Here is an 11,226-nt window from a genome sequence, read left to right on the forward strand (position 1 = left end):
ATGTTGCACTAAATATTTTGTAATGAATTTGTAGCAAGTGGTGCCAAATTGATCTCATGCTTCATACATTTATATGACATTGGATTATGTTTTTGTGAAGTAATTATCAAGTTACATTTTTCAAGTTGTTTTCACCTTGAGCTTTACAATGGTTTGGAAAAGAATGATTTCTCATTTTGTTTAGAAGATAATACATAATGACCAGTATAGATAACACACATGATAAGAATAATTTTAGCAAATCAAGACCAATAATGTTGTCAAAATAATAAATTTAAATTATTGAAGAAATCCATTTTTAGCGAAAGATTGTGCGATAGACTAGGGATATAGGATTTTTTGAAAAATGCATATAAGTTTCAGACAACCTAGTCCATGTCAATATTACTGGTCAAAACCTCTTCAACCAAATCAACATGCCCCAACTTCTCCTCCCTAAAGTGTTCAATATTAGCAATGGGTAAACAATTCAGCATCTTGGTTATGAACTCTATTTCATCCCTTTCCACATCCTTGACCACCAAAATATTTTCCTTGGATAGATAATGTAGCAAAAGATTAGTGACAACATCTCGTAGAATATTCTTCTAGATAAATAGCACATTGCATCCAGTGGCTTTGATCTTCTTCATCATATCTAGAATATAATTCCTCTCCTCCTTCAAAATCCTATCCATCATTATATAATCAAAGACCATAATGTTATGCTCAATGTCTATCTTGGGAGGCAAAATCTGGAACTGCATTATGTGAATCTTCACATTCTCAATCCTAGTAGGGCCTCCAGCCATATGGCTTGCCTTCTTATTAAACACCAAACCCTTAACTGTCTCTGTATTAACAATGTTCCTACCCAATTTTTGTAAAACTTTGATGTCCCTCAAATCCACAATGTCAGGCTTTGCAAGGTCGACAACATTCAAGATCGTGTCAATAGCAAGCAGGGCCAATAAGGTAGAATATTGGCTAACAACCTTATTTTTCAAAGAAGTGCTCGTATTTTTCACCAAAGAGTCATAGTCCATCAATTGAACATGAATAGCCATGTTAGTTAAAACCTTGACAACCTTCTCAGAGGCCCTATGAAAGGCCTCTGACATAATGGTAGGATGAACACCCTTAGACAGAAAATTCATGCATTGTCTAAGAATCTAATAGATGATGACAACAATTGTTGTCGTGTCATCACCAAAAATAATATCTTGAGATTTCAAAAGCTCTACAAGCATTTTATCTCATCGGTGCTACCCATGGGTGTTGCACTATGGTTGCCATTTTCAACTTCTTCCAAAACTTCTTTGTGTTTTCTGCTTTGCCTCTCAAAATCCTAGTAGAAAATTAGGAAATCGAATACCCTTTAATGAAACTTTGAGTGTCAGGTCAAATCCCTCTCACTCAAACAATTTCATTCTTACTTCTCATTGTAGTCACTAGCGAATCCAAAGACTATACGATGAGCTCAATGTGCTAAAATTGTATTGTGACCCAATCATTACATTGAAGGATTCAATATGCATTGAAGGTGTATTGCCAACCAATCATTTTCTTTGAAAAATCTAGTTGTCATCAAAATTTAGACACAATTTGTCATCAATGGTATAACAAAATCATCAAGTCATCTTTGGCTAATGTCAATAGTTCGATGGGGTTTATCATTGATGGTATAACATACCTATTGAACCATCTCTAGCTAGCATCAATAGTTTGACATTTTGAATTAGTTGTCTGGCACTGGCATGTGACATAGATGGGGATGATTTTTGATGGAACTTCCCGGTGATACATCGACACCTATAGAATGCATCAAAATTTTCATGCAATTATAGCGACGATGACTTTCGACATTTTACTATCAAAATTTTGACTAGAATTGTGTTGAAAAATAGGTCTAAATTTACTAGTGGGTTCTAACAGACCTATTTAATCTCATAATAGAGTCCTTACTTCTTTGTAACTATAAAATCATTTAATCAAGGTAATACCTAACAGTCTTGTAAATCTTTTAACAGAGAAGACCTTTCATAGGGTAGATCATCAAAAGTGATCAAATTTTAACCCTAACAAGAAAAATTTATTGTTGTAGCAGTAAAGATTTGTGGGTTTCATCCCCACCCCAGTTTTACCTTCAGCTTGAAGTATTTTTGGATTATCAAAACTTCTACGTTATCAAAATTTTTGTGTTATGTGTTTATGTTTTCATGGATGTTATGCTTAGATAAATTTCATTTTAGCATTACAAGTCATGATTATATGGTATGAGATCTAAGATATGATATGGATTAGTTTTGAATATTGTTAATTATTTTATCAGTGAAAAGTTGTATATATCTTCATTCACCCCCTTTTAGTATCTTGTTTCCCAATAATACTTCCAACAATTGGTATCATAGCATACTTCTCTTAAAAGAAGTTTAACAACTTGAGATGATCAGATCTTGGAAATGGAGGAATACAAATTTGGAAAGATCATTGAGAACCAAATGATTGAAATCCATATCATATTGTAGCAACTTGAAGGATTATAAGAAGAGTTAAGGAAATCCTTAAAGAAAAGGAAAAATATTGCCATTCAATAGAATGATGCATTATATAAGGAGGTTGATGTCAAAGAATTGCTTAACAATAGAAATACTAGTGATAGTGATGCAGCAATAGAAGACCTATTGGAGAAGAATATCATTCTAGGAAAATAAGTCATAGAACTCAAAAGAGAACAGGAAATTCAATCAATAAGACTACGTGAAGTGACTGAACAAAAGAAGACAAGATCATGGCTCAAGAAGAAAAAAGAAAAATGGCTACCAAACTTGAAGAAATATCATTTGATGTGCAAAAGCTTACAAATAATCAATTAGACATGATGAATTAGTTGTTAGTTGTAAATCAAGAGTTGAACAGAAAGGATGTGGAGATCACAAATCTGAGATCACAAAATGACCAAGGAATGAGTTGAGATCTAAGAAGAACTACTGGAAAGAATAAAATACTAATTGAAGCTATCAAATACTTTGAAGAATTGGTGAGATCACCAAGATCATCTAGTGATACTTCAGTCTAGGACATATCAAGCACTCTTCATCTATTGAGGAAGGAGAATCATCAAAAAGTGGTGAGAAAAGAAATGCAAAATCTAAAGGTAAACCTACTTGTCATCATTGTGGTAAACTTTGACATAAAACCAACATTTTCAGAAGCAAAAATGGTATGCAAAACCGTAAACCTAAGTTTATTGGTAATTATTTTAATTGCAAGACACAAGGAAACCAAGCACATGAATGAAGGTCAAATATGAGTGATGCACCTACTACACGTAGATTTGAAGAATAATATTAAAACTATTAGAAATATGGACATAGAGCTCATGAATGCAAATCCAAAGAAAAAATCAACTAGACATCTGAAAGGAAAACACATGCACCTAAGCAAGGTAACTCTTACAATTGGGATTGCAACACATGGTATAAGTGTCATTATTATGGAGAGTATGGACACATTCAAGAGAATTGCATTAAGACACATTTGAAAAGTAATTACAAGAAATGGTTAAATGGAAACCTAGTTTGTTTCAATTGTTTCAAGGTTGGACATGTTAGTAAGAAATGTAGGACCTGAGCACCGGCACCAAATAATGAGCACAACAATGGAAAAGGAAAAGTTAAGATGAAATAATCATGGAAATATATTGTAGAGGCTAGAAGCAGTGGAACAAACAAGGTTGAGATTACCCAATCCAATGGATCAGGTGATCATACCACATCCAACTAAGTAAAGAATGTAAGGGGCTATATATTTTAATGTTAAATCATACACTAGTTCCCAACAAGAAATGTGATTAAAATTTCACATCAACATGAATCAAGATGCATTATGAAATATCTAAGAGAAGAATTAGACAATGGAATATGTTACACTATCAAGTGTTGAGCATCAATAATACAGTGTGTATTGACTGAGCATTGCAATATAGACCAAGAGCTTACATCAACTGAGCTAATGTATTAGTTGAACAAAATGGTATTGACTGAGAAAAGTGATAGTAACTGAGTATTTGAAAAGAAAAAAAAGCACAAACACAACTTGTGAAGGCTGAGACAATTGTTGTGCACCTACTAGAGTAAAAATGCATTTATTTCAAACCTAAATGAGAAGGTTGAAGGTATATATCAAATTTTGGTATTTTTATTTATTTTACCAAGCTATTTTTAATGACATGACAAGCAAATTGCAATGTGCCATTGGCCGAATTGGAAGAACATAGTAAGTAAATGGAAATGGCATCATCTGCATCTATTTCTACTAAGGAAATGTTGAGGGAGAGAAATGCACAAATTGTCAGGAATGATCAGTGTCCTCCACCAAATTTCAAGGATTATCCTAACATTGCATTGACTGGTGATAAATTTGGTGCTCTATCATCAATTCCACCTAGAGTATTGATTATTCACTATGTAAGATCATGTTGCATGTGTAAAATGAAAGAAATCAAAGATTATGAACTTTGAGCAACGTATGAGAAATTGTGTGACAATGGACTGTTAAGAGATGAGAACAAAATTGTTACTAATAAAGGGCTAACCCATTCCCTATCCTTTTTAAAGGTTTTTAAGGTTGAATAGATAAAGATTGTGTTGAGCTAAGTTCACAACATTAATATTTGGTTAGTGGGTGGATCAATCAAGATACACAAGGCACTCATTTGCCAAGTTACTAGGTACCCTACTTTGGACAGACCAAAGATGATGAGAAGTGTCACAAGGGATGTTGTCAAGCAACAAAAAAAGGCAAAATGGAATGGTTGTGGTATATCAATCAATGGGATTACAGATCCAATCATTGAATTTGCAGTACATGTGATTGTGCACAAGTTCTATTAGTTGAGTTGACTAAATAATGTACCTTGCATTGCAATGGACCTAAGATACAAGATTGTAAAGAATGATCATAGTTATGATCTTGTTGAGATGCAACTACAATAGTTATTTGAGAATCTTAGAGCGATAAGGAAAGTGAAGAATACATCATGTAAGTTTGGATCCCTACTTGTCTGTATATTTTTCTATGTACAAAATTCATTCCCCACAATAGGTACAATTTCATGGGATAGCAATAGACCAACAATTGAATAGATAAATGATCTAATCAATGAATTGGGATAAAATTTTGAAGCTATAATGGATAATTACTTTGAATCTAATTCAAGAATAAGATAAAAAATAGGATGAGGATACCTAAGTCAGTGGTAGACAACTATTTTGATGATATATGCTTTATGGTAGATATGGATTTCATCTATGCATAGGCAGTACTACCAAGGGTTGTATGGCTAAGGTCAATGCAATATGAAGTAAATGTTGATAAAGTTACAACAACAATGATTGTATTGTTATCTGAAGAGATTTACATGAATGTTGACTCATTTGGTACCTATGATACAACCAAGATTAAGATGTTAATGGAAAAAAAAAAGTGCCCATGATAGATAGGAAAAGAAAGAAAATGATTAAATATCTTGAGGGAAAACTTGGCAAAGGTTAACTTTAGATAACCAAAGGCCAAGGTGATGATGAAGAATTTGATGAGGCAGCTGAAGCCAAAGAATCAAAGGGCAAAGAGCTAGTTGTCTTCAAGCCCAAGGTACCAAAATAGAAGAAATAAGTGATTGTTGATCCAAAGGTAAAAGGGGATCTAAAGAAATGTGTAAAGAAGGTTGTTACACCACTAGAGCTAGAGCCAAATAGAAGATTTATCACAAGATCAAAGGCGTCTTAGCCCCACACTATAGAAGAAAAAGAAAGCCCAACAAAGAGGAAGTTGACCAAAACACCAAAGAAAAACTTACTTAAGAGGCCAAGGAGAAAATTAGTCATGACACCTGATCAAGAGGAGGAAGATAATAAAGAAACAAAATATGATGATTTTAGAATACTTTAAATTGTACCTAGACTACCTCCAATGACTATTGATTAGGTATGTCAGTTGATTAAAGAATTGACTAGCATAGAAGCATGTAAGAAAATTAATTTTGATTCTTTAAATAAAGATGATCAAGAGAATCTTGAAAATGCTATGATAGATATAATGATAAATTTTAGATATACACCTATAGTGTTAGGTGAAGGCATTCTTGAGAATTTATACAATAAAGTAGATGCTAAGTGGAAGTAGGCATTATCCATTGAAAGACATATAAGGGAGACCACTTTAGCATAGACAATGCCTAATTTGGGAAAGACACATATATCTATAGCCTTGAGATATTTTGTAAAGAAAATTAGGCCTAAAGAGAGGGCTTAAAAAATTTTGAAGAATAAGGCTCATGCAATAGAAAAAGAGAGCATTCTTATATGGAAGGAAGCATTTGGATTGTGTTGGTTTCTAATTTAACATATTTTAATTTAATACCAAGGAAACAACAAATAACATGATACATAGGGTTTATCTACTGCACATGCCTGGTATATCCTATTTGGGCTTGGACCAACTTAATAAAGGACTTATGCTTTCTACACGTTAGGCTTTGCTAAACCAGGGTGGGTCAACCTATTGATTTGACACCTTTTATGAATAATGCTCTATAATACAAACCCTCCTTAGAAGATTTGGCCTTAAAACTTTTTGAAATTGCAAGATAGATGACAAGTCAATAATAGCCAATAATGAACTTGATAGACTCATGCAACAACTGGTGACCAACTTTACATTTCATTTTGACAAAAATCCTTAATATTTTTTTATTTATAAAAGTGTATTCATGCTAAGATAAGATTTTTTTGCTTGATTCTTCAACTAAGAAAATAGTGCCTTAATCCATTATCAAAGTAGAGTCATATCAGTTAACATTTGTAGATCCATATAATTGACTTGCAATTAAATGTGTCAATTTTTGACCTCAAAATTTTATACTTATCATATCCCTTTCACACCCTAAATGACCATATCATTCCATTGAAGAAATTTTTTAATTCTTTGAATTAAAATAAACTCTGAAATGATATAGAGTTGATTAAATTGCATTTGAATAAAATGAAATTTGTTCATTCATTCTCAAAATCACAAAAGCATGAAAATGCAAACAATATTTTGAGACACACATATCCTGCAACACTTCTTATATAAATATTTTTTAGAATTATACATAGTTCTGATATGATATTTATGAAAAAGATATAAGACTAAAACTAGACTTCCATTAATTCCAAACTACTACAAAAAGCAAGCTAAATACATCAATGCTTAGCACAAAATTTGGGACCAATTCAAATGATATACTATATCACTAAGTAAGAATTTAGACCATTCTTTCCAATCTTGGAAATCATTTTATAGAATAAGGATTGCAACAAGCTTCATATTGGGAAGGCAAATGTCAAAATGACATAAAAAACATGTTAGTATTAACCTCAAACCAAATAATAGTTACATGCAAATATAACCAATATCAAAAAATAATAGATCACACAGAGAGAACACAAGACACAAAGATTTAACGTGGTTCACCCAATCCCTGGGCTACATCAACCAATAGCAAGTCCAATATTATTATTATCTAGTTATTACAATCTACAATCTCTTATAGCTTGATACTATTGCAAGAAGCTACAATATCACCATACATTATGAAATCCTTAACCCTAAGCCTATTTATACAATATTTTGTCACCTACAAAATTAGGGCTAGAATAAGTTGTCCAATAGAAAAAAAAATAGCAGTCAATGCCTTTATAATATAAGGTCATTTTTGGCTTTGGGGGTGTTGCCCCCGAAAAGCCTCCTATGGAGGCATTACCCCTCAACCCTTCCCTATACTACAATAGGGGGTGCATTTGGGGCATTGCCCCAGGACCCTATAGGACCCCTATAGAAATAATCTGGGGAGAAACTATGCTGAAAAAACCTTTGAGTGTTATTAGGCTCCACATCACAATAATCTCCCACTTGGAGATTGATTAGACTCCACAAAAATAACCTCCCACTTGGAGACTGTTCATAGCACTGGTAAGCCTATAGCTCACACTAGAATATCAAATCACCCTGGACTTTATTGTTCTTTTATTTTGTTCAATCTAAAACACCAACCAATTATGAAGAGGACTTTAGCTTCTCCTTTTTTATTGCTTTGGTAAACATATATATTGGGTTATCATCTATATGTATCTTCTCTAGCTTTAACTATCCATCATCCAAAACTAACTGAATGAAATGGTACTGCAACTGTATGTGTTTTGTCTTTGAATGAAAAGTATAATTCTTTACAAGATGAATGGCACTCTGGCTATTTGTAAACAAATAATTATCCCTCTATGAGTGTCCCAATTCTTTCATGAATAACTAAATCCATATCATCTTTCTGGATGCCTTTGTAGTGGATAAAGCATTAACCTTCTACAACTAAGAAACCCAACTCACTTCCACCCCACCAATAGTAAATGCATAACCTATAGTACTACATCTGGGATCAATATCCCATGCCAAATATGAGTCAACATAGCCCTGTAAATCATTAGTAGAGTCCCCAAAATATAAACACTTAGTGGATGTTCCTCTCAAATATTTGAGAGTCTATTTAACTATATTTCAATGCTCAATTCCTAGATGACTCATATACCTACTAACAACTCCCATTACATGTGCAATATCTCACCTAGATACCATAACATACATCAAAATTCTTACAACTAAAAGATAAGGTACCTTGGACATCTTAGCCTCCTCTTCTTGTGTCTTTGGACACATATCCTTAGTCAATTTCAAATGACCAGGTAAAGGTGCATTGACAGCTTTAGCATTCTCCATAGAGAAACATTGCAACACCTTCACAATATAATCAGCCTAAGCTAATGTCAATTTTTTATTTTTCTTATCTCTCCAAATTTTTGTGCCAAGGATTTTCTTTGTTTCCCCCAAATCCTTCTTAGCAAATGAATGTGCTAATTGTTCTTTTAATCCCTTAATGTGATCCATGTTCGACCCAGCTACAAGCATATCATCAACATATAAACATAAAATAATGTAGTTGTCTTCATCCAACCTCTTAAAATAAACACAATGATCTACATAACACCTACTGTATCCTTGCTTATGCATAAAAATGTCAAATTTTAGATACCATTGCTGAGGTGCTTGTTTTAAGCCATATAAACCTTTCTGCAATTTGCACACTAAGTTATCCTTACCATTGACCTCAAATAACTATGGTTGTGCCATATATCTCTTCATTCAAATCACCATGAAGAAAGGTTGTTTTAACATCAAGCTACTCCAAATGTAAATCTTCAGTAGCCACAACACTTAAAATAGTACAAATAGAAGTCATTTTAACAACAAGAGAGAATATCTCATCAAAATCAATGCCCTTTTTCTATGCAAATCCTTTTACCACTAACCATGTTTTAAATTGTTTCTTACCTTCATCCTCTTCTTTTAACCCATAAACCCATTTATTTTGTAAAACCCTTTTACCTACAGGCAACTTGCATAAATCCCATGTCTTATTTTTTAGCAAAGAGTCCATTTCTTCTTTCATTGCAAACTCTCATTGAATCTTTGTATCCACTTGCACATCTTCACATATCATTTAGGTTCACTAGCATCGGTAAGTAAAATAGAATACAAAGAAGGAGAAAATCTTTTTGGAGGTCTACTTGGCCTTGTTGACTATCTAAAATTCACTAGGGTGTGTGGTATTTGTTGTTTGAAAATCATGAGGAAATACTAGAACATCATTTTTGGAGTATCATCCAGCACTGCATAATCATTTTCTTTCTTCTCATGTTGCTACAACAGATCTTTATACAACAATTCCTCATTGAATATGACATCCTTGCTTCTTATAATTTTACAAATTTCAAAATCCCAAAGCTTATAACCAAATTCATCAATGTCATATCCAATAAATATAAATTTCTTTGACTTAGCTTCCAACTTGGTCTTATTTTCATAATCAACATGTGCAAATGCTTCACAACCAAAGGTTCTAAGAAAAGAATAACTCACCTTCTTACCATTCCATGCTTCCTCTAGAATACCATATCCCAAAGGAGTAGAGGGGCATCTATTAATCAAATATACAATAGTATTGACAGCCTTCACCTACATGTTTAAGCGCAACCCAACATGCAACCCCATGCTCTTTGCACGCTCCATTATTGTCATGTTCATGTGTTCAACCACTCCATTTTCATGTGGAGTCCTTGGAATAGTTTTATGTCTACAAAGACCATTAGTGGAGCAATAATATTCAAATTTATGACTGCAATACTCACCACCATTATCATATTTGAGACATTTTAGCTTTTTACTAGTCTCATTCTCAACCAAGCATTTCCATTTCTTAAAAGTTTGCAATACATTAGATTTATTTCTAAGGAAATAAATCTATATTTTTCTAGTTGCATTGTTAATAAATATAACATAATAATGAGAGCCACCAAGGGAAGATACTTGAGCTAGTCCCCATACATCAATATGCACAAGCTCTAATTTCTCATTTTTCTTTTCCTTCCCACTCTTCACAAAACTTACTCTCTCTTTTTTTCCATACACAAAGATCTCACAGAAATTCATATTAACACATTTTAGACCTAGTAAAACTTTCTTTAAATTAAGTACTTTATACCTTTCTCATTCATGTGCCCAAGTTGATGGTGTCATAGTGATGTATCAGAATCTACATCAATTGTTTGTTCTCCCTGCTCAACTGCAATAATTGTTCCTGAACATTCATTTTTCTCTGAAACAATCAAAATAGAAGGAACAATATGATTTGTATAAATATATAAGGTGCCTAATTCACATATTTTGCTTCTACAAGGGAACCTTTTGAAACCTTCCAGATTGTATCATTAAAAGTAACTACACAACCCTCATCACCGAGTTGCCCTACTGAAATTAAATTCCTACTCAGCCTTGGAACATGTCTTAGCTCATGTAGTAGCCAATAATTTTCATTCTGCAACTTAATCTTAACTTTCCCTTTCCAATAGTCTAATAGCGTTCATTATTCCCCAAATAAACAAGCCTTAAATCCCCTTAGAAATAATCAATAAAATAACATCTATGGGGTGTAGCATGAAATGAAACACCAGAATCTAAAACCCATGAATCATCAATACATTCTAAAGAAAGAAGCAAAGCATCCTCTTCGAATTTGTTACTTACCACATTTTCCTCTTACTCCCTTTTGGTTTAACTCCTTCATTATTCTTTCAAGTCCAAAAATATTTCTTC

At 33.0% G+C, this 11,226-nt stretch overlaps 1 pseudogene; it reads right to left on the minus strand.

Moving 5' to 3' along the window:
* Nucleotides 1-587: 587 nt before the first annotated feature.
* On the minus strand, nt 588-1,046 carry LOC149529189 (T-complex protein 1 subunit delta pseudogene; annotated as a pseudogene).
* Between the last annotated feature and the right edge of the window lie 10,180 nt (nt 1,047-11,226).

The sequence above is a fragment of the Cupressus sempervirens genome, chromosome 11 (assembly GCF_028749045.1).
Source record: "Cupressus sempervirens isolate cs-2001-9-10 chromosome 11, ASM2874904v1, whole genome shotgun sequence".
Lineage (NCBI taxonomy): Eukaryota > Viridiplantae > Streptophyta > Pinopsida > Cupressales > Cupressaceae > Cupressus > Cupressus sempervirens.